At 46.7% G+C, this 27,139-nt stretch overlaps 1 long non-coding RNA gene across 1 annotated transcript; it reads right to left on the bottom strand.

Annotated features, from left to right (window-relative positions):
- Positions 1-421: 421 nt before the first annotated feature.
- On the bottom strand, positions 422-25,681 carry LOC117883253. The gene is made up of 4 exons (XR_004647219.1): positions 25,577-25,681; positions 22,502-22,618; positions 10,638-10,688; positions 422-611 (listed from the first exon to the last, which is right to left on the bottom strand). It is a non-coding gene; the product is annotated as an uncharacterized LOC117883253 (long non-coding RNA).
- Positions 25,682-27,139: the final 1,458 nt, after the last annotated feature.

Below are 27,139 nucleotides of genomic sequence, written 5' to 3'. Positions count from 1 at the left end.
TTTTGGCAGTATCATTGGTGCCCACATGGAGAAGCAGGAAGGGGTAGCGATCCAAGGGCTTGATGAGTCTCGGCAGTCTCTCTGTCACATCTTGAATCCTAGCTCCTGGCAAGCAGCAGACTTCTCAGTTTTCTCGGTCGGGGCGGCAGATAGATGACTCAGTCCCCCTTAGGAGGAAGTCCCCGACCACCACCACCCACCTCCTTCTCTTCGGAGTGGTGGTCGTGGAACCCCCATCTCTAGGACAGTGCATGTCATGCCTTCCAATTGGTGGAGTCTCCTTCTGCTCCCTTCTCTCAGATGTATCGTCTAGTCCACTCTCCACATTAGTACCTGTGGAGAGAACATGAAAATGGTTGCTCACCTGTATCTGCATTGCATGGATGCTCCTATTTCTTCTTCTGGAGGTCACATGCTGCCAAGTTCTTCACCGTCCTTCTGTCCCTGCTGCGCAGCCTGCTCTCAATTTTCAGAATGTGGTGCCTGTAGAAGCATATCCTGATGTCTGTCCAGGAAATCTTCATTTTCTCTTATTCAATGCAGGGTTGATACTTGTTTCTCCAGTCCCTGAACCTTCTCTTGCACTTTGTACAGAGAAAGTCATTTCTGTCCTGTGGAAGAAAGACAAACATGGCACATCCTGTGCAGATCACAACAGTTGATCACTCACCATCCATATTACCCTCCTTCTAAGAGCTTCCTCAGCTGTTGCAGTTACTACTCAGAGAAGCCTGTAAGATGAAAGCCTCTGTGGCTCTCCGTCGGTGAACTCCCAGGAAAACTCCCTCTGTTCGCCGTTCAGCTGGTTCTCAACTGGCTGCCTCTTTATAACAATCAGGCCCACTCAAGGCCCACCTGGAACAAAGCACTCCCAATTCACACTTTTCAAACAATCAAGCACATGGTCAAACTGACAATATCCTGCAACAGACACTCAGATACTCATCCCCCCCCCAGCTCCCAACAGAGCCCTCCAATGCAGCACTTAGCATAGCTCCTCTCAGACAGATCCCAGGCAAACTCCCTCTGTTAGCTTCTCCGCTGTTTGCCAAGACTATAACAGGGTTCAAAAAAGATCTAGATAAATTCATGGAGGATAGGTCCATCAATGGCTATTAACCAGGATGGGCAGGGATGGTGTCCCTAGCCTCTGTTTGCCAAAAGCTGGGAATGGGCGACAGGGGATGGATCACTTGATGATGACCTGTTCTGTTCATTCCCTCTGGGGCACCTGGCATTGGCCACTGTTGGAAGACAGGACATTGGGCTAGATGGACCTTTGGTCTGACCCACTATGGCCACTCTTTAGTTCAATGGGACTCTTTTCATTGACTTCAATGGACTTTGGATGAGGCCCAAAGTTAGGAGTTTTTGTGTGTGACACGGTAAGTTGCTAATATCAATGAATAGGCATTTCTGCCTTGGCATTTACTGTGACATATAAGATCATTTAATTCCCAATAGATGCTGGCAATTCCTTCTCTCTTGTGCAGGGCCTACCCTTCTTCACTGTAGGGAAGGAAAGACTTTCAGCAGCAGGTGTATTCCTGGAAAACCTACTGGACAGGGGTTGTGATTGCTGGTAGTAGAGGGAGGGGCAAAATGAGGAGGGGATAGCAATAGGATAAAAGGATGGGGGAAATCTGAAAACAGCCTCCTAGATTAGAGACCTTCCGTGGCACGATAAGATTTCCAGTGATTGACAGAAACTGACTATCCAACCAGGCTATTTTAAAGACCTCGCTGGCGATCAATCCAAGTGGCACTCAAAGGGGACCATGTCATTTCAGGATTTGTCATGATGATGAAGATGAATTAACAAATAAATTCCTGAGGAAAAATTCTAGCAGCAGTGTCATAACTATAAAGGGAAGGGTGTAACAGCTGTCCTGTGTACAGTACTATAAAATCCCTCCTGGCCAGAGACTCTAAAATCCTTTTCCCTGTAAAGGGTTAAGAAGCTCAGGTAACCTGGCTGGCATCTGACCCAAAGGACCAATAAGGGGACAAGATACTTTCAAATCTTGTGCGGGGGGGAAGGCTTTTGTTTGTGCTCTTTGTTTGGGAGTTCGTTGGCTCTTGGGACTGAGAGGGACCAGACATCAATCCAGGTTCTCCACATCTTTCTAAACAAGTCTCTCCTATTTCAAACTTGTAAGTAAATAGCCAGGCAAGGCGTCTTAGTTTTCCTTTGTTTTCTCAACTTGTAAATGTACCTTTTACTAGAGTGTTTATCTTTGTTTGCTATACTTTGAACCTGAGGCTAGAGGGAGGTCCTCTGAGCTCTTTAAGTTTGATTACCCTGTAAAGTTATTTTCCATACTAACTTTACAGAGATGATTTTTACCTTTTTTTCTTTAATTAAAAGCCTTCTTTTTAAGAACCTGATTGATTTCTCCTTGTTTTAAGATCCAAGGGGTTTAGATCTTGATCCACCAGGAGTTGGTGGGAAGAAGGAGGGGAATGGTTAATTTCTCCTTGTTTTAAGATCCAAGGGGTTTGGATCTGTATTCACCAGGGAATTGATGAAGAGTTTCTCAAGGCTTCCCAGGGAAGGGAGTCCACTTGGAAATGGTAGTTAAGCTTAGAAGTTTTCATGCAGGCCCCCACATTTGTACCCTAAAGTTCAGAGTGGGGAAGCAGCCTTGACAAGCAGTTACTTTATATTGCTTCAGATTTACGTTTCAGATAATCACAGATGATTACTAAAGAAATTAAAGCCTGAAGTTTAAGGTCACAGGGGATAAAAAGCATGTGCCAGGCACATAAACGAAAGGGTATTTCCAGGTTAGAGTCCACCTGCCAGACACAAGTATATCTCTCTGCATAAGACTATCAATTGTATTAATAAAGTTTTGTTGAACAGATCAATACAATTTCTAAATGCAGCTGTTGCAGCCTTAAATCTAGTTTCAAGCTGAATTTCTCCTTCAGGTAATGGGGGAAACAGTCAACTGTTTACTAAGAGCCTGATTCAAAGCTCATAAATGGGAATCTTTCCCTTGACTGCAGTGGACCCCTAAACACAACACTTAAAAATGGAATTTCAGTAGTGGGCAGGGGGTCTGAAGCTCTCGTGTTGGGGCAGGTAGGTGGATATAAGTTTCTAATAATTCTTAGCACATATGTAGAGCCAGAGTCTCGGACTATTACACTGTAGGGGAAGGTGTGGAGTTACGATGCTTTGGGACACAAACACTGTGTGGAAGGGGAACCCACATACACTCTGCCCCCACCCCTTAGGACCCTGTTCATCCATCCCACCTCACAGATAAGTGCACTGGGGAATAAGGCCATGGCCCTGCTTCTCCCCACCCCTTTTGGTGTCATTTCGGTTTTTTGGGTGGTAGGAGAGGAGAGAGCAATTCTTGTTTCTCCAACACAGGAATCCCTGGGGAGGGGACTGGAATGGCATGAAGGATGTGGGAGGCTTTACCAACATTACTGATTCTCACAACACTTCTGAGTTAGGTAGGGAAATTATCCCTCGATTTCACCTCTGTCTCAGTGACTTAACTCAGGGAGTGGAGGGGTCAGTTTTAGTTGGAATTAGATTCCAGGGTTCCTGGCCTCTAATCCAATGTTCAGACCACTGGTAACTTTGGGGGACTATTACTGGTTATTGCTGCTGCAAAACAGAATTTCCCCAGGAGGTCGTCAGATCCCCAGGAGCTCCACAATTCCTCTCCTGCCCTTTCTCCAACATCTTTCACAGCTCCGAATGTCCTATGTTGCATAAGATACTCCTCGACAGAGGAGAGCTACATGCAGCTCCTACCACAGCCTCTCCTTGGGTCAACCCTAGAACAAGTAAAACCTTAGCTCTGGCCATGCCTGATGCTAACTGTGCAGCCTTCGCATTCTCCTGTGGGAGGGATTCATATAGAACTGCAGGTCACGTGTAGTGATTGCATTGATCCTGTCATTACCGTGCGTGTTGCTGATTTTTACTGTATGTTTCTACAGGGTCCTGCTGGCATTGTCCCAAAACGTTACCTGCTAATGCAGACCTCCTCACCAGGATGATTACAGAATGATGAGCTGGTGCCTGAGTATGTATAAATTCCTTCCAGTACCGAAACATGTCTAAGAATAGTATTAGTTGGACACTGAAATGCGCGTGAGTCTCTTTTGTCAGGTTTTATACAGCTCTTATATCTTATATCGAAAGTACCCCATGTACTTCACTGAGTAGCGGCACTGGGGGCTTGAATCTCAGCCATTCCATTCCTGCACTCAAGGCAGGAAGTAGAGAATATTGGAGGTTCTGAGCCCTTTTTGCAACTCTTGTATTCTGGAACAGCCAGGACCTGTCTGACCCCTTGTGTAATCTAGATTAGCCTTAGGGTTGCTCCAACTTATGCTCTGCTTCCCATGGCCCACAAGGCCTGAGCAAGCCAAAAATAGCAGCAGTGCAGGGCAGTTTGGCCATGGTCCTTTTCAATCCCAACAGTAGTAGCATCAATGTGGTGGCACAGGCTTCACCATGTACTAACAACCTGAATATATACCTCAGCTTGTACTCAGGCAGCTAGCCTGTGCCACCGTGTCTTCACTACCATTGTTACCCATGTTAGCTAATTTAAAGCTAGCACTGGTATTTGTAAATTCCATGGCCAGAAGGGACCACTGTGATCATCTAGTCTGACCTTCTATATAATACAGGCCAAAGAACTGCCCCAAAATAATTCCTAGAGCAGAGCTTTTAGAAAAACATCATCCAATTTTTATTTAAAAATTGCCACAGATGGAGAATCCACCACGACCCTTGGTACATTGTTCCAGCAGTTAATTACTTCATGGTTAAATATTTATACTGTATTTCCAATTTGAATTTGTCTAGCTTCAATTTCCAGCCATTGGATTGTGTTAGACCTTTCTCTGCTAGATTGAAGAGCCCATTATTAAATATTTTTTCCCTATAGCTGCTTATAGATATGATCAAGTCCCCCCTTAACCTCTTCTATAAGCTGACTGTATTGAGCTCCTTGAGCCTATCACTATGAGGCATGATTTCTAATGCCTATCTGTGCTACAATCGCACCCTCATGTTGCAGTGCAGACATACCCAGAGCCCTCACTCCAGCTGTACATTGGCTGTGGAGATCCTCTGCATGAAGAGTATCTCAGGGACTCATTTCCACCCCATTTAAGGCCACCTTAAGCTGCCAGAACAGCACAAAGCAACCTACGTGAGAGTGAGAATCAGGATCTGCTGGTGCAGCCTCTGTAAACATTATATTCTCTGCAATACTGTAACAGATTTAATTACCAATCTGTCTGAGACATCAGTTGATCAGGCTGATGCTTTAGGATCTTTTGGGGAGGAGATGATGAACCACACACCAAGTGTCTAAATTTTAAAGCTTTATTGATAAAATAATTAAATAACAGGAGAGAGTGCTGGGACTGTTTTTACGTCACTCAGGGGAAGAAAGAAAGTGTTAATGCCCCCAGGTCTTAACCCACTTTTATATTTACACCCGCACTACCCAGACTGGCCAAGTCTGGGTGTAATGTCAGAAGAAGAGAAGAGGAAAGGTGGACGGGCACGCTGTCCTGGGCCCAGGTCGTCCAAGAATTTGTAGTGCTTTTCAAGTTGCTCCTGCTCTCAGGAGGGTTTTAAGTCCTGGGCTTCTTTGGGGGTATTTTCGTTTAGGGCCCTCTGTTCCTGGTGCTTTTTTGTCCCAGTCCAAACATGCTTGCTATGGTCTCTTTCCCTTTCCCAAAACATTCCAGCTTCAGGGACACCTGACTGGCTCCCCCTCTTGTTGTCTTGTTTGTGTTTTTAGACTTTGCAGCCCTGGGCTTTTTAAAAAAAAAAATTATTAATTTTTTTTTTTTGCTGGTTTTGCTTGCCTCGCTTCTTATGGGCTGGCTCTGCAGGTCTGTGTCTGTTCAGTTAAGAATCTTCCTTTCTCACAGTTGCTCAGGCAACTTTTAAGCCCCCGTCTTTCTCGTCTGTCAGCCAAGTCTCGGCTACGAGCAGTGTTCTTGGGCGGAGACCAGCGTCTTCTTTTTGAAGTGAGCTTGCTAGCTGCAGTGTTGAGTTAACCCGTTCTTTGCTCTCTTTCTCCTCTTCTTTTGGCCTCTCGTACCTGCAAAGGAAACTTCCACTCTTCACTCACACACCTTTGACCCTCCCCAAAATGCTTTGCGATGCTTGCAACAGTGTTAGCAATATACAGTGCTGATCTACCTTCCCAGGGGACTCCCTAAAGGGAGGGGACCATTGGGTTGTGACATTGGCTCAAGCCCAGCCTTAGGCACTGTGATGTTCCTCTCTGGTGTTATCCAGACCGGTGATCTGCTAGGTCAATCTGGGAGCCAGCCTTACCCTGCTCTGCTATGAGAACCCCCACTCCTGGGCTGTTCACACACAGCCTCTGGCACGTAAGCTGCTCCCAGCTACTTGCAACCGAATGACACTAGCCAATATCTCCTGTCCCAGACACAACCCTAGGAACCTCCGTCTTGCAGTGTCCAGTTATACCTGTTGGACGCTGCAAGCTTATATGAGTTTGTCAATTTAACAAAGAAATTGATATGTACCAGGCTTGTTATCCCAAGGGGAGTTTCTGACACACTTCAAACCAAACATACTGCTTCAGGTAGAATAAGCAAACAGATTTATTAACTATAAAGATAGATTTTAAGTGATTATAAGTCAAAACATAGCAAGTTGGATTTGGTCAAATGAAATAAAAGCAAAATGTATTCTAAGCTGATCTTAACACTTTCAGTGCCCTTACATACTTAGAATCTTCTCACCGCAGGCTGGCTGGTTGCTCTTCAGCCAGGCTCTCCCCTTTGATCAGCACTTCAGTTGCTTGGTGGTGGTGTCTGTAGATGTAGGTGAAAGAGAGAGAGCATGGCAAACATCTCTCCCTTTTATCATGTCCTTTCTTCCCTCTTGGCTTTGCCCCCCCCTTCAAAGTCAGGGGAGCATTACCTCATCGCAGTCCCATAATGACCAAAGGATGGGGGGGGGGTGACTCGAGAGAGAGTCCAACAAATTCTTTTGTTGCTGCCTAGGCCAGCATCCTTTGTTCCTGTGAGGTTGGGCTGGGTTTGTCCCATACATGCCCTGACCAGGTGTGAATTGCCTCTCTACTCCTAGAGGGTTTTTGCCTGGGCTTATTTTAAGCCATGAGGATACATTTTCAGCCTCATAACTACATACATGAAATTATAACCTATAAAATTACTGTAACAACAATGCTCAGTGCATCATGAGCCTTCCGAAGACACCTGACATGACAAACTTTGCATTGGATACCACACAAACATTTTACAAGGATGAACATGAGGGTGCTGGGTGTTCCCACGAGGTACAGAGTGTCACAGGCACTCCACTCTGTTTTACTGAGCGATAACATTGATGAGACTTACCTTGGTATTAAGAACATAAGAACGGCCATACTGGGTCAGACCAATGATCCATCTAGCCCAGTATCTTGTCTTCTCACAGTGGCCAATGCACCACTGGAATTGTAGGTGAATAATTAATACCACTTGCTCTGGGACTCCAAATTTTGGCTCTCTCGGGGTACATTTTGACCCAAGGCCAGCCCCGAGTGCCTGGAAAAAATGCTGGGTGGAGAGTACTTGAGAGAGAAGTCCTCAGTTTGTTCAGTGAGGGCCTTATTCACTAGTTCTCTCTGGCCTGCAAACTGGGCACAAAGCAGCTGACCAGATGAATCCTCTCGCCACTATCCATTCTGGTAAGGGGCCTGCCTGGCAGGCGCAGAGGTAGCTTTATTAACTCTCTACTCCCTTTGGTGGAGTTCCCAGAAGAATGAGTAAGAGGAGGTGTGGCTGCAGCATCCCTATGTTTTGGCTAGTCCCAACTTGTAGCCAGGCCTATGGCAGACAGGATACAAGTTAGAGTAACCCTGAGGATTACCCTTAGCTACCCTGAGAGTTGAACTGGCCCCTCAAAATGAGGCCTACAGTGAGCACAGGATGGGGAACAGCAGCAATGAAATCTTTCTACATTAGCCCTTGCCAACATGCCCCAACACTGTCAGGATGCACCACTTCTATTCCTGTTCCATTCTTGGCCACCCTTCTGAGGCTGCGAGCCTCTGAGATGAGATGGCTGAGTGGTAAAGGCAATGGACTGTTAATCCCCTGTTCTCTGCATGTATGGGGCTGAATCTTCTATTTTACCAGTGGAACAACTTGCCAAGGAGATGCGGGAGATGCGCCAGGACTGGCAATTTTCAAATCAAGATTGGGTGGTTTTTTTTCTAAAAATAGATGCTCTAGTTCAACCAGGAATTATTTCAGGGAAGTCTTAGGCCCTGTGCTATACCCCAGGTCAGCTGAGATGATCAGTGATCCCTTCTGGCCTAACCATCTATGAAACAAGAGTGCCAGTTGCAACTGGAGATGGGCCCAAGCTACACAATTGCAGATACAGGTTCAGATTTCAACTCCCTCCCCTGCCCACATCACCAGAGTCCAGGGACGTCTGAATTTGGGATTCTGGCTCAAGCCTCTCTAAGGATACGTCCACACTTACGGCAGTGTGTAGAGTACATTCACTGCACATACACCTAGTTCAGCTATAAATAACTGTGTAGATGGTTAGGCACTGCTTAGGCGAGCAGAGATGAGACCCGGTGGGTAGGTACCCTACATGTCTCTCTGCATATCCAAGTCGTACCTCCTCCATCTATGCTGCAGTGTCCCCCATATGCTCACCGCCTGAGGCTTTCAGCCACTGCAGAGAGCTGCCAGAACATTTCTCTGGTGCCTCCCCTCTGCCAGAGCCTTTCACTGCCACATGTAGCTATACACCGTAGCATGAATGCAGCCTGCTTGTCACTGTGGCATGTAACTACACATACCATACATGCCGCCAGCGTAGATGAGGCCTAATTGTGATCCAGCCACCAGTCCAGTAGGAAATGGACAGAGAGCACCAACTGCTTAAACATATGCCACCCAACCGCCACCAGAGAGGTTAATGTTTCATCACAATGTTTCTAGGCCAGATACACATTAAGGTCCCTGAGGAACAGGTCCCCCATTACCATTCCCCAGGCCTAATGTGACAGATTTTCGTTACCAATCTGCCTGGAGCATCAGTTCATCAGGCTGACGCCACAGGCTCGTTTGGGGAGGAGATGACAAAATGCATCACGTGTCTAGATTTTAAAGCTTTATTAATAAAATAATAAAATAACAGCAGAGAGTGCTGGGAACGCTCCCACATCACTCAGGGAAGAAAGAAAGCATTAGAGCTCCAAGCCCTAACCCACTTTCATACTCACACATGCACTACCCCAAAGCTGGCCAAGCTTGGGTGTAACGTAAGAAGAAGAGGGGGGGAAGGATGGACGGGAGTGCTTTCCTGGGCCCAGGGCATCCAAGAATCTGCTGTGTTCTCCAAGTTGCTCCAGCTCTCAGGAGGGTTTTAAGTCCTGGGCATCTTTGGGGGTGTTTTCGTCCAGAGCCCTCTGTTCCTGATGCTCTTTACACCAGTCCAAACAGGCTTGCTATGGTCTCTTTCCCTTTCCCAAAACATTCTGCCTTCAGGGTCGTCTGACTCGGCTCTTCCTCTTGTTGTGTCGCCAGTGTTTTCAGACTGGCAGCCCGGGGCTTTGTTTTCCCCTCCACTGGCTCTGCTGTCCGGCAGGTGCAGATTAGTGTAGTTGGTTTCCCATGGCCGCTTGGGCAGTTTTCAAGCCCCTGTCTTTCTCGGCTGTTGGCCAAGTCTTGGCTGTGAGCAATGTCCTTGAGTGGAGGCCAGCATCTTATCTTCAGACTGAGCATGCCAGCTGCAGAGTTGAGTTCACCCATTCTCTGATCTCTTTTTCCTTCCCCCCTCTCTTGGCCTCTTGTACTCCTGCAAAGGAATCTTCCATTCCCCACTCACACACCTTTGATCCTCCCCAAAATGGTTTGTGATGCTTGCAACAGCGTTAGCCACATACAATGCTGATCTGCCTTCCCCGGCGACTTCCTGAGGGAGGGGGCCATTGGGGTGTGACACTAGATCCCCAAATGAACATGGTTTCATAGATCTGGGATAAATACTGCATAAGACTGACTAGCCTGGCTCTTCCTATCTTCCCTTTCTCTCTGGTGCTGCTGCTGGTTTCCCACTGGGGTCCAAAAACAGCAGAAGCCCAAGAACATAGAACCGTTGTTACGGGCTCTTCAGCGCTGCTGACTGCATTGCCCACCAATGACCAAACAGTCATAGAACATATACAGTGGGAATACATAAGTAGTGCCACAATTCCCAATATTGTGGATTACTATAGAACTGGAAGAAAACTTATGATCTATAAACCTTATGAAGACAGAGTCATTTTCTATTCATCCAATGGCTCCCTCTTGTTGAAAAACGTACAAGAGACAGACAGCAGAACCTACAGAGCTACCGTCAATTTGAACAAAATTGAAGCCAGGCAAACAACACTGCTAGTCTTAGGTAAGTGAAAGAGCAAAAGTAGTTATAAAGCAGTACATTAAAACAGCTGGCAGCACACACAAAAAAATTTGTACTGAATAGATCGCACCAATGTGACTCGAGGTTGTGCATGTGCACGTTTCAAGGAAGCAGCTGCACAACCTGTTGACCACAAACAGCCTTGAAGTCATTTATAAAGAAAAACACTTACCCCTGTAATGCTGAACAAGGATCCATTACGCTTGACAAGGGGATGACATTTCTAAAAAAAAAATCAAAAATAAGGCTGGATATCAGAGGGAAAAAAGTTTTTATTATGAGATCTGTTCACACTATTCAGTCAATTCTGACCCTACAGGAAAAATGCCAACTCTCAGATCACTACCATTATTTTCTTGGAGGTCTTCCATGAAAGCCATCCTAACTTGACCCTGATTAACTTATGAAAGCACAACCCAAGATAGTGTGGCTGAAGAACAGAGAGATTCTGGTTCTAGCCACACTATATGTGTGCAGTTTAACCTGAGCAAGAAATAGCAATTTTGATTTCACTGAGTTGCACATTAAGGTTTGCAGCATGTAGTTATAACTTCCTTTATTCTTGCATATGACACTGAGAAATAGTCTTCCAAAAGTGGTGGAGATTCCATCCCTGGTGAACGATATAACAACTAGACTGGAGAACGTACTGAACTATATTGCAGGGAACAGCCCTACACTGATCTCTAAGGGCTTGTCTATACTTACGCGCTGGTTCGGCGGCAGGCAATCGAACTTCTGGGTTCGATTTATCGCGTCTAATCTGGACGCGATAAATCGAACTCAGAAGTGCTCCCCGTCGACTCCGGTAATCCTGCTCGCCGCGAGGAGTACGCGGAGTCGACGGGGGAGCCTGCCTGCCAGGTGTGGACCGCGGTAAGTTCGAACTAAGGTACATCGACTTCAGCTACGTTATTCACGTAGCTGAAGTTGCGTACCTTAGTTCGATTTGGGGGTTTAGTGTAGACCAAGCCTAAGAATTGATTGACTAGGTTATTTATGATTCAATAAGGACCATATCATTTGAGAACAAGAAATTTCTAGGTGGGTTAGAGCAAAGGAGTAAGGAGACAAACAAAAATTAGTAAGGTTGAAAGATAGTGGTGTTAAAAAAAACAAAACCAACAATCTTCCTCAAGACTGAGTATCTCAAAACTCCTGTACTGAGGATTACCTAGGCTATGAATGTTTAGATGTGAATGAGTAGATTTGGCTTTTGATGTCTACTGAGCTACTAATCAGCCTACATCACTGCATGTTAGAAGAGTATTTCACAAGTTTTAAACATATACCTTTCCATCATATAGATAAGTAGATTTAATTGTATGATTTAGGTGCCTGAATATGGACGTTAAATGCCTAACTTTAGGTACCCCAGTGTGTACATTTCAACCAGGAGTATTTACAATGTATAATATCATTCTGTCCTTCCTTCCCCCACATCCCCACACACACAGCCTGTGTCCAAAGCCCATCTACAGATAAATTCTACTGTGGCAGGTTCATCCATTGAATTGTCCTGCAAGGTGCCAGTTGGCAAAGTGCAAGCTATTGATTGGAAGAAAGATGGGAAGCCCGTACCCAAGAACAGATGTTACCAGTTCTCTGAAAACTTCAGTGTTTTGTACATATCAGAAGTGCAGAAATCAGAAAATTGTGGATCATTTTCCTGCAATGCCAGCAATGATGTAAGCTGGCAGGAAACCTCAGTGAATCTGACCATTGAAGGTAAGTGTTGTATGAGCACCTTCAACTGCAGACACTCTCCATGCCTAGTGCCAAACTGATGCTTAGCAGTGCCACATGTAACACTCTGCTGGTTGCAGATTAGAGTAAGAAATGAAAATGCTAATCTCGCATATTCTTCTCCCCCTTTCACAGTTCCTAGGCTTAATTCAATTAAGCATCCATGCAAACAACACAACCTTAGAAAGTAAAACTGTATAGAGTGATGTTAGAAGATCCTCCTTGGATAATGTTACAAGTCTTTTGCTATGTGGTAACAACACTGCATACAGAAGGCCTGATTCACTTCTGCATGATGCCAGTTTTGAAACCGCATGTAACTCCTCTGAAATCAATGAGTTACCCCAACACTAGGGTTACCATATTTTAATTTTAAAAAAGGAGGACACGCCACGGGGACCCGGCCCTGCCCCAACTCTGCCCCTTCCCCGCCCACAGCCCCGCCCCAACTCCGACCCTTTCCCGCCCCCACCCCTTCCCCAAAGTCCCCGCCCCAACTCTGCCCCCTGCCCAGAATGCTCCGCCCCCTGCTCCTCCCCATCCCCTGCTTCCCGCAAATCAAATGTTCGTGGGAAGCCTGAAACAGGGAGGCAGCAGGTAAGCTGTGGCTGGGGCGAGGCGGGGCGCGGCGCGGCCCAGTCCGGCTGAGCGGCTCACTCTGGCAGCCGGCCGACCCAGGCCAAGAGGCTCTGGCCCCAGCGTCTCCCGCCAGGCTCGGCTCGGGCCCTGGGGCGCCGTCCCCCGTCCCCGTCCCAGCACCCCGGCCCCTGGCCCCTGGCTCCTGGTCGAGCACCGCCGGCATTGGCCCGGCCCCCGGCTCCCAGCCGAGCACCACCAGCCCCGGCCACAGCCCCCGGCCCCCAGCTGAGCACTGCCGGCTCCCGGCCGAGCACCACTGGCCCCCGGCCGAGCACCACCACCCCCGGCCCCAGCCCCCAGCCCCCAACCCCAGCCCCCAGCCGAGCACTGCCGGCTCCCGGCCAAGCACCGCCGGCCCCTGGCCCGGCCCCCGGCCAAGCACCACCAGCCCCGGCCCCAGTCCCCAGCCGAGCACTGCCGGCTCCCGGCCGAGCACCGCTGGCCCCCAGCCTGGCCCCCGGCGGAGCACCACCAGCCCTGCCCCGGCCCCCGGCCCCTGGCCCCCGGCCGAGCACCGCCGGCCCCCGCCCAGCCCCCAGCCAAGCACCGCCGGCCCCCAGCCCTGGCCCCGGCCCCGGCCCGTGGCCGAGCACCGCCAGCCCCCGGCCAAGCATCACCAGCCCCGGCCCCGGCCCCCAGCCGAGCACCGCCGGCTCCCGGCTGAGCACCGCTGGCCCCCGGCCCGGCCCCTGGCCGAACACCACCAGCCCCGGCCTGGCCCCTGGCTCCCGGCCGAGCACCGCCGGCCCCAGCCCAGCCCCCAGCCCCCGGCCGAGCACCACCGGCCCCAGCCCCTGGCTGAGCACCACCAGCCCCGGCCCTGGCCCCCAGCCGAGCACCGGCGGCCCCAGCAGCGCCGGCCCCCGGCCGAGCACCGCCGGGACCTCCCTCCCTATTTTCCCGGACATGTCCGGCTTTTTGGGATTTCCTCCCGGACGGGGATTTGAGGCCCAAAAAGCCGGACATGTCCGGGAAAATCCGGACGTATGGTAACCCTACCCAACACAAAACTGGAGCACTGCAATGGTGAATCAGGCCCAGCGAAACGTACATGTTGATGTTCCTCTGACTTATGCAAGGGCTCGTACAGACAGTCCCAGGAAGAATGGAAGTCTGATTTATGTAACTGAGTAAATCTTCCCATCTATTGTGGAGTCCTGTATCTGGCATCTTTAAAAGCTTCCAATATTTGCATGAGACATCTGACTCCACTTTCTAAAATATCTTGTACTATTTTGTGTTACATACATTTAAAACTTATGGTTGAAATTTACAAGCATGGGTACCTAAAGTGAGGCACCTAGTCTTAGATTCACAAAGGGACGAGGTGTTGTAACAGTCAGCGTCACAATGCACAACTTTTAGGCCTCTAGAGAAATCACAGGAACAAAACACTGAGACACACACGGCCTATATTAGGTACCTCATTTCCCTATACGACAGATGGGGAGAGATGGGCACCCAAGAATCCAATTCACAAAAGCCAGCATGGTGGGTGGGGAGCCACCAAAGCTAGCCACTGGAATATGTCAACAAGAGGAGGCTCCTCTAAGCCTATCCCCTCTCACAGACAGAGGCACCACAGTCCAGACTCCTGGAGGCACAGAGTCCTCTTGTGATTCCCAGCTGGGAACCCCTCTCCTGGACTTATTGGAGCAGGGGGAGTGGCTTCTGGGTCTGCCACCTCTAACCAGCAGGCTCCAGAGTCAGTCATTCTCACTCTCTGGTCCAGTGACTCTAAGTGTCTATCCACAGTGGAACAGCTTCAACTGGAGAGAATGACAGATCCCCATATCAGAACATCCCATAGCTCAATGGTTTGAGCACTCAGAGGTGGGAGACCCCTGTTCAAATCCTCTCTCTGCCTGATGGGGGGATAGAACCTAGGTCTCCCATATCCCAGGTGAGTGCTCTAACCACTGGGCTAAAAGTTACAAGGCGGGTGGGCACTACCCCTTCCTCCAGCCAGATTCTGAATGGGACCTGATCTGGTAGGTGGCCTCGGTTGTCAAAGGAGCAGTGGATGTTCAGTATCTTTAAAAAAACCACTTTTTATTTAGTTGCCATAATATGGATTTAGGTGCCTAATTTTAGCAACCCAGGCTTATAAAGTTAAGCACAGGCTACTTGTGGAGCAAGGTACTACTTAATGAGTAGTAGTGGCAGATTTTGGCCCTGACAAAGCTACAGCATCAAGGTGATTTAGAGACACAAGTGATATGATAATTTAAAAAAAATCTTTTTGGCAAACTGGAAAAGTTTGGAGAAATTAGTAACATGTGGCACTGCTAAGCATCAGGTTTGGCACTTCATCTTAACACTCAGATCATCACAATCATAGAATAACAGAATCTTCACTACTACCAGGTCACTGGCCCTGGTTCTAATGGGGGACTTCAATCACCCTGATATCTGCTGGGAGAGCAATACAGCAATGCAAGACAATCCAGGAAGTTTTTGGAGAGTGTTGGGGACAACTTCCTGTTACAAGTGCTGGAGGAACCAGCTAGGGGCCGTGCTCCTCTTGACCTGCTGCTCGCAAACAAGGAAGAATTGTTAGGGGAAGTAGAAGTGGATGGCAACCTAGGCAGCAATGACCTTGAGATGATTGAGTTCAGGATCCTGACAAGAAGAAAGGAGTGTAGCAAAATATGGACTCTGGACTTCAGAAAAGCAGACTTCGATTCCCTCAGGGAACTGATGAGCAGAAAATAACCGTTGGGAATGTTGAAATGCCTATAGTTATCCTTGGGGACCCAGCCTACCCCTTAATGCCATGGCTCATGAAGCCATACACAGGCAGCATGGACAGTAGTTAGGAGCTGTTCAACTACAGGCTGAGCAAGTGCAGAATGGTGGTAGAATGTGCATTTGGACGTTTAAAAGGTCGCTGGCGCACATTACTGACTCGCTCAGACCTCAGCCAAACCAATATTCCCATTGTTATTGCTGCTTGCTGTGTGCTCCACAATCTCTGTGAAAGTAAGGGGGAGACCTTTATGGCGGGGGGTGGAGGGGGGAGGCTGAGGCAAATCGTCTGGCTGCTGATTACGTGCAGCCAGACACCAGGGCGATTAGAAGATCACACCAGGAAGCACTGCGCATCAGAGAAGCTTTGAAAACCAGTTTCATGACTGGCCAGACTACCGTGTGAAAGTTCTGTTTGTTTCTCCTTGATGAAAACCCGCCCCCTTTATTGACTCATTCTCTGTAAGGAACCCACACTCCCCCTTCGATTACAGCTTGCTTTCAAAGGAAATAAAGTCACTATCATTTAAAAATCATTTATTCTTTATTAATTGATTATAAAAACAGGGAGAGAACTGACAAGGTAGCCCGGGTGGGGTTTTGGAGGAGGATCGAAGGGAAGGAAAAGGCCACTAAAAAAAGGTTAAAATAATGACAGCCTTTTGCTTGGGCTGTCCACTTGGGTGGAATGGGAGGGTGCTCAGAGCCTCCCCCCCACATTCTTACACATCTGGGTGAGGAGGCTATGGAACATGGTGAGGGGGGAGGGTGGTTATACAGGGGCTGTAGCAGCACTCTGTGATCCTGCTGCCATTCCTGAATCTCTACCAGACGCCGGAGCATGTCTGTTTGCTCACACAGCAGCCCCAGCGTTGCATCCTGCCTCCTCTGATCTTCCTGCTGCCACCTCTCATCTCAAGCATCTCTCCTCTCCTCACGTTGGTCCCTTCTGTCCTCATGTTGGTCCCTCATGTCCTCATGTTCACTGGCATCTTTCCTGTACGTTAATACCGTGTCTTTCCACTCATTCAGATGAGCTCTTTCATTGCAGGTCGATTCCATGATTTCCGAGAACATGTCATCTTGCGTCCTTTTTTTTCTCCGCCTTATCTGAGATACCCTTTGGGACGGAGGAGGGAGGCTTGAAAAATGTGCAGCTGCTGGAGGGAGGGAAAAAAGGGAGAGAAGTATTTAAAAAGGTACATTTTACAGAACAATGCTTATTCTCTTTCACGGTGAACAACACTATTCACATTACATAGCACATGTGATTTCAGTGCAAGGTCGCATTTTGCATCTTAATTTTGAGTTCCTGTGGCTTTGATGTTAGAGATCACAGACGCAGGTCCGGGCAATAGAATTTGGCTTGCATGTGGCCATGGTAAGCCATTGTCTTTCGGCTTCTGCGCCCTCCTTTCCCACATACCAAGCAAAGCCCGTTGAGTGCTGCAGTTTTCCTGTTAACATTCAGCAGCAGAAAACAAACTAACCCCCTCCCCATCCAGTTCTCTGGGATGATTGCTTTATCCCTCCCTCACCGCGTGGCTGGTATCAGGGAAGATCCCTGCTAGCCAAATGCGAAAAGCTCACCACCAATTACTCCTGCCCCCAACTTGGCTAACTACAGGGAAGGATTTCTTTTCAGCCACAGGCAAACAGCCCAGTAGGAATGGCCACCTCTGTCCCCTTAATTAAATTCCCGTATTTCAACCAGGTTACCATGAGTGATATCACTCTCCTGAGGATTACACAGCGAGATAAAGAACGGATGTTGCTTGAATGCCAGCAAACACCGGGACCATACGCTGCCAGGCTTTGTCATGCAATGATACTAGATTACTTGCTACTAGCATGGCGTGGTCAAGTGTCCTACCATGGAGGACGGAATAAGGCTGCACTGCCCAGAAACCTTGTAGAAGGGCTTTTGGAGTACCTCCAGGAGAGTTTCATGGAGATGTCCCTGGAGGATTTCCGCTCCATCCCCAGACACGTTAACAGACTTTTCCAGTAGCTGTACTGGCCGCGAATGCATCCCAAGTCCTCAGGGCAAATTAATCATTAAAAAACGCTTGCTTTTAAACCATGTTTTATATTTTAAAAGGTAAACTCACCTGAGGTCCCATCCACTTGGTCATGGTCTTGGATACTGCCTTGGGAGGGTTGGGAGGGTACTTCACTCAGGCTGAGAAAAAGATCCTGGCTGTTGAGCAGAACGGAGTGCTGTGTGCTCTCTGCAAGCTCATTCTCCTCCTCCTCCTCTTCCTCGTCCGCAGAATCCTCAGGTGTGGCTGAGATTACCCCCGCCTCAGAATCCACGGTCAGAGGTGGGGTAGTGGTGGCGGCCTCCCCTAGAATTTCATGCAGCTCAGCGTAGAAGTGGCATCTCTGCGGCTCTGACCCGGAGCGACCGTTTGCCTCCTTTGTTTTTTGATAGGCTTGTCTGAGCTCCTTAACTTTCACGCGGCACTGATATGAGTCCCTATTGTGGCCTCTCTCCATCATGCCCTTGGAGATTTTTTCAAAAGTTTTGGCATTTCGTCTCTTGGAATGTAGTTCTGCTAGAACTGAATCTCTCCCCATACAGCGATCAGATCCAGTACCTCCCGTACGGTCCATGCTGGTGCTCTTTTTCGATTCTTGGCCTGCATGATTACCTGTGCTGATGAGCTATCTGTGGTCACCTGTGCTCTCCATGCTGGGCAAACAGGAAATAAAATTCAAAAGTTCGCGGGGCTTTTCCTGTCTACCTGGCCAGTGCATCCGAATTCAGATTGCTATCCAGAGCGGTCACAATGGTGCACTGTGGGATAGCTCCCGGAGGCCAATACCGTCGAATTGCGGCCACACTAACCCTCATTTTAAATGGCAATATCAATTTTGGCGCTACTCCCCTCATCGGAGAGGAGTACAGAAATCGATTTTAAGAGCCCTTTATTTCAAAATAAATGGCTTCGTTGTGTGGACGGTTGCAGGGTTAATTTGATTTAACACCGCTAAATTCAAATTAAACTCATAGTGTAGACCAGGCCTTACACTGTCCTTCAAGCAGAAAGAAAGAGCAGGGAAAATAGAACAGCTTTCAGTCCTCCTGAGCTCCTTCTATTCTCAGCTTTCAGTGATGGTTTGGATTTGTGTGTCCATATTGTAGGTATCATGCCTTCACTAAAGCATGCACTGCAAATTTCTACTGCTGCTCTTGTTATTGCAAAAACATTGGCTGCTGGATCTAGATTGGGCTTCATTATCTTGTGTTGTCAATCGGAAAAGAAAAAAAATAGTAAGTATTTCATCTCATTTCTCTTCACTCTTTGACAGCATGTAAATTGCAAATAAACCTAAAATGTGCTTAATTTTTTTTTTATATGAAAACACAGGTGACAGAGTAGAGTAGATGGCAAAAAGGTATGTGGTCTTCTGGCAGTATCTGGCAGTATCTGATGGCACTGTATATGCCTGTACCAGGATACTTCAGTTATCTTCACTATACGTCAATTTTCATGTTCACATCTGATTAGATTTTTCTGAGAAATTCAAAAGCTCCTGGGTATCTTCAGTATTCCAAGGCCAGCATTTCCCAACCTGGGCTCCTAACGCTAGGGTCTGAAACCCATGTGGAGGCACCTAAATGAGTGACCCAATTTTCTTTCATAAGTGCAGAGCAGACAGCAGCTCCTATTGATGTCAATAGAACCTGTGTTGCTGTCTTATGATGATGATGATACAGGTCTCCTTTGTGAAGTGCTTTGAGATCTTCTGATGAAGCCTTTATTATTATGATTCCTATGCTAGTGCCCCATCCACCTGACCCCGTTGTTTTAACTTACCTTAAATACTGATCAGCCTTTCCTTTCTCTCCCCTCCTCTCTTTCCCAGCTCATTTTAGTATCCAACTCCTCTGGGTTTCTCTTTAGCGGGTGGGCTACTGCACCTCATGCTGGTATGAGGCAACTTTCACCCCAGGCCTCTCAGGCCTCTTAACAAAATACAGAGCTGATTCCTAGTATGGCATGGAGGTCCCCTAAACCTGCCCCACGTCCAGATTTCTTTTTAATTACATGCATACGAGGCTATAACGATGTCTTCACTTCTTTACAAAGTGAGAGGCATGGGCACAGCAACACTTTAAGGTCCTTTCCCCATTAATTCTCCTATAACTGACTAATAGATTAGGAGATCTATTAACACAGCCCTAATTAGTTATAGAAGTTCTTTTAAATATTAACTAGCATCACTCTCCTCTTGCGTGTGTGTGTATACTGAACTATCTCCATTCATCCTTTGATAAAGGGGATCTCTTCTGAGCTGCAAGGTTTTGCCTTATTGTAGAATCTGGTCCAACCTTTTCAATGCTTTTGGCCAGATGCTAGTTTTGGGGCACCTCCACGGGCCACATATGGACATATGTGCTCTACAAAATGGCATCTTCCATGCAGCATGACCTTGCATGTACAGTGCGTGCCAGGTCATGCAGGACGCCATTTTGCTCTACAATGTGGTGTCCACTATGGATCAAGCTCTTGGATGGAGTACGCCATGTTGTAGAGGGGTGGTGATGTCACTCACTAATGTATCTGTTGCTTTCATAGTGGGAAAGCTGTGGAGATGGCCTATCATATTCATCCATGGGCTGGTGTGTGTCTTGGCCATCCTGATGTTCACTGCTGCTGTCCTCTGGATGTGGGAAGAAGGTAGGCCCACCCTGGTTCTCGTACTAAAGGGTGTACGTGCAGTGAATGAAGCAGACAGAACAGATTGCAGAAGGAAGATGAAACATACTCTTAGTCAAAGGAGCAGCTTCAGCTCTAGTCACAAAAAGCAAAAGCACCTTATTAATCTCATGCCTGGAAAATTCAGAGGCAGGATGTCACCCTGTGGCTGTAGCATGGGTTATATGGATTATAGAATCATAAAATCAGCAAAAGGGGAGAAAGGGCAGAAAAGGCGGGAGGCCACTGTACATATTCGAGATGGGAGATTTGAAATTAAAGCTCCATACAAAGTAAAGCTCTAACCAACACTTACTCCCACAAGGTGGCAACCACTTTTTCATCCCCGGGCTCCTCCTGATCTTACTGCAGCCAATGAGCCAAACTTTTCCAAGCTTTTTCCCTAACATAGATGGGGCTACATCAGAGTATAAATCACACCACTTATAAGGCCCCCTCCCATGTCTTAAAATGGAGTCAGAGAGCCACTAGTAAGTAAACCTGGCTTCCCCCCTGGGGAGGAGAGATGTGCCCCTAAGATAAGTCCCCAGGTCAACAATTTTATTATAAAAACCAGAAGGAAGAGAGAGAAAGAAAGAAAATCAGTTCCAGCCCCTCCCATGTTGCCGTTCTGTCCCCAAAGTAGGACAGCACCAATATTCTGGACAGCACTTAAACACATAACTTCAAACGTGTGCTTAAATCCCATTGAAGTGAACTAAGAGCAGGTCTTCACTACAGGGTGGGGGGGTCGATTTAAGATACGCAAATTTAGCTACGCGAATAGCGTAGCTGAATTCGACGTATCGGAGCCGACTTACCCTGCTGTGAGGACAGTGGCAAAATTGACCTCCATGGCTCCCCGTCGACGGCGCTTACCCCTACCTCCGCTGGTGGAGTAAGCGTGTTGATTCGGGGATCGATTGTCGCGTCCCGACAAGGCGTGATAATTTGATCCCCGAGAGATCGATTTCTACCTGCTGATTCAGGCGGGTAGTGTAGACCTAGCCTAAGACCCAATCCTGCTACTTAATCCATCTTGGCAGACCTCCAAGGGGACTCCTTGTGGTTGTAGGGGTCTGCCCAGGCAGAGTGACTTACAGGAGCAGAGCCTAATTGTAGGTACAGCAATTCTATTTTCATTCCCTATTTCTCCACAGGTCTCTCCACAGCCCTTGTATTGTATATGATCTTCCTCACGTGTGTGATCATGGTAACGCTTCTCATAAGTGCGATCTTGTCAATTTGTCCCCAACACCTTGGGATGTTTAAAAAGCAAACAAGTAAGTAATAGGTTATTTGTACACGTACCTATATATTTATTACATTTAAGAAAAGGTTAGATAAACATCTGTCAGGGATGGCCTATGTATAATTACTCTTGCCTCAGTGTGGGCAGATGGACAAGAGGATCTCAAGGCCTCTTCCAGCCCTACACGTCTATGATTCTCAGAGTGAGTGATGTAGCTGTAATGTATTGTAGTGATTATCATTGGTTACATGACACATTTCTGGAAATGCTGAGCTTTGTTGGACAGTTGGTATGAAGCTTGACAACTAGACTCCCCCAGTTGTTGGCCTTTGGCCTGTTTTTTTCCAATACCAGTTGTCCTCATATGAGCTTAACACTGTGCCCTACTTGTTGAAGGTAATAGACTTCTACATGCCCATCAGAGACACTAAGTACATATTCAGGCTGACTTGCCTCTCCCACGGCTGCACTGCTACTTTTAGCACAGTAGCACAATGAGAGTGCAGATCTGTCTCCTTGAGCTGGGAATCACGCCTCCAGCTCAGAGTATAGACGTATCCTACATGTTGAGGGCAAAATTTTGGCTGCCCGTGAGCATAGCTAGAGGGAGAAGAAGCTAAAAGGAAAATTTCTGCTCCTCACCCTTCATCTTTCAAGGAGCCAGACACAATACTGACCCAGCAAGAAGCTGTGCAGTTGGCTAGCATGCCTGCAGAATTCCATAGCCAGCAGGACTGTGATGCGAGCAAAGCCCCACACCTCCTGAGCAGCTGCTAGTATTTGGCAGCACATGAAGTGCACTTTGTACCTTTCCCCCTTGCTGGCTGATATTTAGTAATGTTTGCCTACACCTGCTTTGCCTTAAAATGTTAAACAAAGAAAACATATGTACAGAGAGCTTAACATCACATAACATGTTACAAAACTCAATAAACCATTGCAGACCTGTTGACTCCTGTTGCTACTTGCTTCACTGAAGTCTCGTGAGCTGAGACTCACCATGGGTCACCTCAAGAATCCAGTTTAAAAGCTTTTGCAATTGTACAGGAAGCAGGAATGATCCTACATACAAAGAGAAGAAAAAAACCAATTGTGTCAATCAAATATGGCAGCATTTTATTATTTCTTTTCTCTTTCCAAGTGTACCGGGTCATTCTGGATACTGCAGCTCCTGGGGAAGTGATTCTAGTTGTGTTGTTTGTCATCTTCCTTACACAGAACATCCAGCATCTCCAAAGTAAGCCCTTATCCTGCATGGATTAAAATTCATACTGTGTGGTTTCCTGCAAAGATGCATTTTTTTTAAAGGGACCTTATTTATATTTGGTGCAAAACAGAGTTTCAAGTCCCCCCCAGCAGCTGAGAATCCCCATAGCTCTCAATACTACAGGGACCTTTGGCACAGCGCATCCTCTCCCATCTCCAGCCCTGTCCCTGGCTGGCCTTCTACACCGGGGCTTGCAAAGAGGCTGGCGTAGGATTGCTTCTGACACCTGTATGCAGTGTTGCATCAGGAAAATTCTCCCCTGCCAGCTGCAGGGCTTTTACAGCCCCTGAGCCCCAGCCACCGTGAAACCCAGAATCCCAGCTGCAGAACTTCCCCCAAGTAAATAAACAAGTGAAATGGTATTTCATTCCTGTCTTCTTTTGACCTCCAGGAAAAGGCTGGTCACCGTTTTTTGACAGCACAACTGCCACCCATATCGCTGCTGCAATGTCTCTCCTTATTCTTCTAGTGCCCTTTGTGTGGTGTAAGTATCAATCCCGCTCATTTCATGCACATTTTAAAGCCTTTTTAAAAATCACTGTTATACACCATACATTTTAAATATTCCTTATTTCCCCAGGAGTTATAAAGAAAAAGGTTAACTGTATAAAGTAAATAAGAAGGCAAGGGCAAGTAGATGAAATATACAGCCCATCTACCATCATTTAGTGCGAGCTGGGATGGCAAATATTTCTTTAACTTGGAATCTTCTTTGGGGTTTAAATTATAAATATATTTTTATACATATCTCAGACCTCCCTTAAAGTGAGATTCACCCCATTCAGAGAGCTAGCACCAGAGTCTATGTGTCACTGATGTCCCACTTACACCCTTTAGCTCTAACTCTCAACTGTTCCCAGAACCGGGCAGTCCAGGCTTTCTCCTTCTCCTTCCCTCCTCACAGCTCCTTCTGCTTATACCCGCACTCCCCCATATCTCAATGCAGCACAGCAGGCAGGGATAGGAGGCCAGTACAGCTGCTTCCCAGTCCTAAGGCAGCACATTTCACCCCCAGGAAGAGGCCATGGTATGAGGGAGATCGAGCCAGTAATTACAAAGCAATTCTGGGAGAGAAAGACTGAGAGGAACACTGGATCACTGTGGGAAGAGCCAGCTGATGGGCAAAGACAGGCAATAGCAAAGGGGAAAAAAGACATTGGTGACAATTACATGGTGTGCCGGTGCTGTTGCTTATGATTTCCTTTTGAAGGGACTAGGAGAGATTGCTGTTGATCCTGTTGTGATGGGAGGGATCAGATCCCTTCCAGCACAAAATGATTTTATTGCCAGAGCTGCTGATACATGTTTGTATGATGATATAAATCCTCTATCTTCAAAGCATATAGATTTCATTTTAGTGGAACAGGGAAATAATAAAGGATACACAGGCAGGTATGACTTTGATTACACCAAAATGCCAAAAACTAATCACTTCAGCCATACCTCTTCTTTACAAAAATGTTTTGCACATCTTCCTGTTTTCTCTAGTATTGCGTCAAGACAATAGTCTCCTGGAATTTGGATCAGAGAACCACTCTCAGATCCCATTTTCTGAAGGGTTCTGGTTTCACTCTCACACTCATAGACTCATAGACTCATAGACTTTAAGGTCAGAAGGGACCATTATGATCATCTGGTCTGACCCCCTGCATGCTGCAGGCCACAAGACCCTTCCCTGGACTCTGCTGTTGAGGTCCCCAATCCTGTGTTTTAGTGACTTCAATCGGCAGAGACCCTCCTGCTAGTGATCCCTGCCCCATGCTGCGGAGGAAGGCGAAAAACCTCCAGGGCCTCAGCCAATCTACCCTGGAGGAAAATTCCTTCCCGACCCCAAATATGGCGATCAGTAAGACTCCGAGCATGTAGGCAAGAGTCTCTAGCCTGACCCTTGTTGGCCATTATACTATTTACATACCATCGCTTGGTTTTCCTCGGCTACTATGTTTTACCATTACACCATTCCCTCCATAAACTTATCTAACTTAATCTTAAAACCCAGAGGCTCCGGTGACTTTCTCAGTGTAACATCTTTTCCTTCCACTGGGTTTGCTGTTTATATAAAGCACTAAGGCGGGGTTAATCTGTCTATGCTTTCCAGATCACAGGAAGAAAAAAAGCCAAGAAAAGGATCAGCAAGAAAGAGAACCTGCAGAAGTAAGGATGCAGTGCCCCAGAAAACCTTTTCATTGGACTTTGAAAATATTCTCATTGGTTCTCCATAGTACAGTGAAAACTGAGAGATCCCTCAATTCAGACAGAACATTTTTGAGCTTCCAGTTCTTCAAAACACTTTACAACTGCTTGTTTAAATATATAGAGATACACACACATGGAGGACTATTGTTTAATATTGCACAGTAAAACACCACATCTCTTTAGGCCAGGAAGGGAAGAATTTCACATGCAGTTGAAAAGCTGAGAATTTCTGGAAGCAAAATGTAATGAAATAAGATGGACTGTAGCCAGGACAGTGGGATCAGCTCTGCTGCTTTTCCAGTGGCACTTGTTATATTTTTCATGACCTGGCAGAGAGGAGTTATGAATTTTGCATCTGCTCTGGATGACAATGCATCCAGGAACACAATGTCTCCATCACTATGCCTGGCCATCAGTGCAGTTCTGACATCAGGCTAGATTGTAGAGGGTGGTAATATTCAATTTCTTGCACAACCCCCTGCAACTGAGCAATAGCTTCTTGCTCTTGGAAGGAATTATATCCCATACAGAAACACCAATGTTAGTTCAGGCAGTACCTGTTTTTTTCCTGGAGCTGCCTTCATCAAGCGCTCTCGTTCCCTCTGCTGTTCAAGGAAGTGTTATGCATAGGCTCCTGGAAGATGTCCCTTTGTTGTCCAGGACCTGGAGGTAAGGTGTGAAGAAATCAGAGGTGCAGCATAGGAGAACAATTAGCACACAAAAAATCATATTGCATAATCAGAAAGAGATGCATTTGATTTGCCACCAAACTATGCTGTCGCCTTCCTGTGATATTGTTAGTGACAAAATTAAGCTAAAGGATTTTAAAACCATGAATTGAAAGGTTAAAAGGTATCAGTATTTTTTAAAAATATGAACTCAATTTAAAAGATAAAACTACTTCTAAAACAGCAATATAAATATATTCCAAAGCAAAGAACAAAGAAGTTATTGAATTAAGAAATAATGCTTATGTGTCAGCATTTGCGATTGATTAAATGTCAAAGGATAGCTGAGACATCGGATAAATTGCAAGTTCCATTTACGTAGACGTTTAAAGCTTGAGATTGCTTCCTGTTGGAGAGGTATTAACTGAATCCTGGCTTGGGCTAAATACATTTCAAACTTGAATATTATCAAGTCCACAGGTAGCAATCTCAAATTATTACAATTTATTATACTGAGGTATACTCTTTCCTCTTAGCATAGCTATTGTGAATCGTTCTGCTCTGAACTCTCTGCTTCTGTACTCCTACAACCATGTGACACCCCCTAATCCCAAACTTCCTGATATGTTACCCAACTCTTTCCAATCAGAATGCAGAGAACTGCACCACTGAGAGATGAATATAGTTGTGGCTCAGTCCCAGAGTTCCCTAAATTGCTGAAATAATTCTAGCTCATCATAAAGACTTGTATTCAAACCCCATCAGCATTCTTACGTAAATAAATGAGAAAGGTGCATTGAAAATGGTACATATTTCTGGGCTGGTCTACACTACCTTGGTAAATCCATCTAACTTATGCAATTTCAGTTATGTGAATAACGTAACTGAAGTCGACGTAGTTAGATCCATTTATAGCGGTGGCGACGGAAGAGTGTCTCCCTTTGACTTCCCTAATGCTTCTCGGGGAGGTGGAGTACACAAATTGATGGGAGAGTGCTCTCCCATCAATTTAGCATGTCTTCACCAGACCCGCGAAATCAACACTCGCTGCATCGATTGCAGCAGTGTTGATCTACCGGTTAGTGTAGACATACCCGAATCATTCAGAAAGAGGTTGGTCCATAGAGCTGTTCTGTGAAATATGTTTTGTTGAGTTACTCCCCGTTCTGTTTACAACAGAAAAACTTCAAAAACAGACTCCAACGAGAGACTGCTGAGCTGGAATTGATATGCAAACTAGACACAATCAACAAAGGATTGAATAAGGACTGGGAATGGCTGAGCCATTACAAACATTGAATCTATCTCCCCTTGTAAGTATTCTCACACTTCTTATCAACCTGTCTGTACTGGGCTAGCTTGATTATCACTTCAAAAGTTTTTTTTCTCTTACTTAATTGGCCTCTCAGAGTTGGTAAGACAACTCCCACCTGTTCATGCTCTCTGTATGTG

Source organism: Trachemys scripta, chromosome 9 (genome assembly GCF_013100865.1).
Source record: "Trachemys scripta elegans isolate TJP31775 chromosome 9, CAS_Tse_1.0, whole genome shotgun sequence".
Lineage (NCBI taxonomy): Eukaryota > Metazoa > Chordata > Testudines > Emydidae > Trachemys > Trachemys scripta.
Note: the sequence above shows the minus strand (reverse complement) of the source record. Positions and strands in the feature narration are given on the sequence as shown.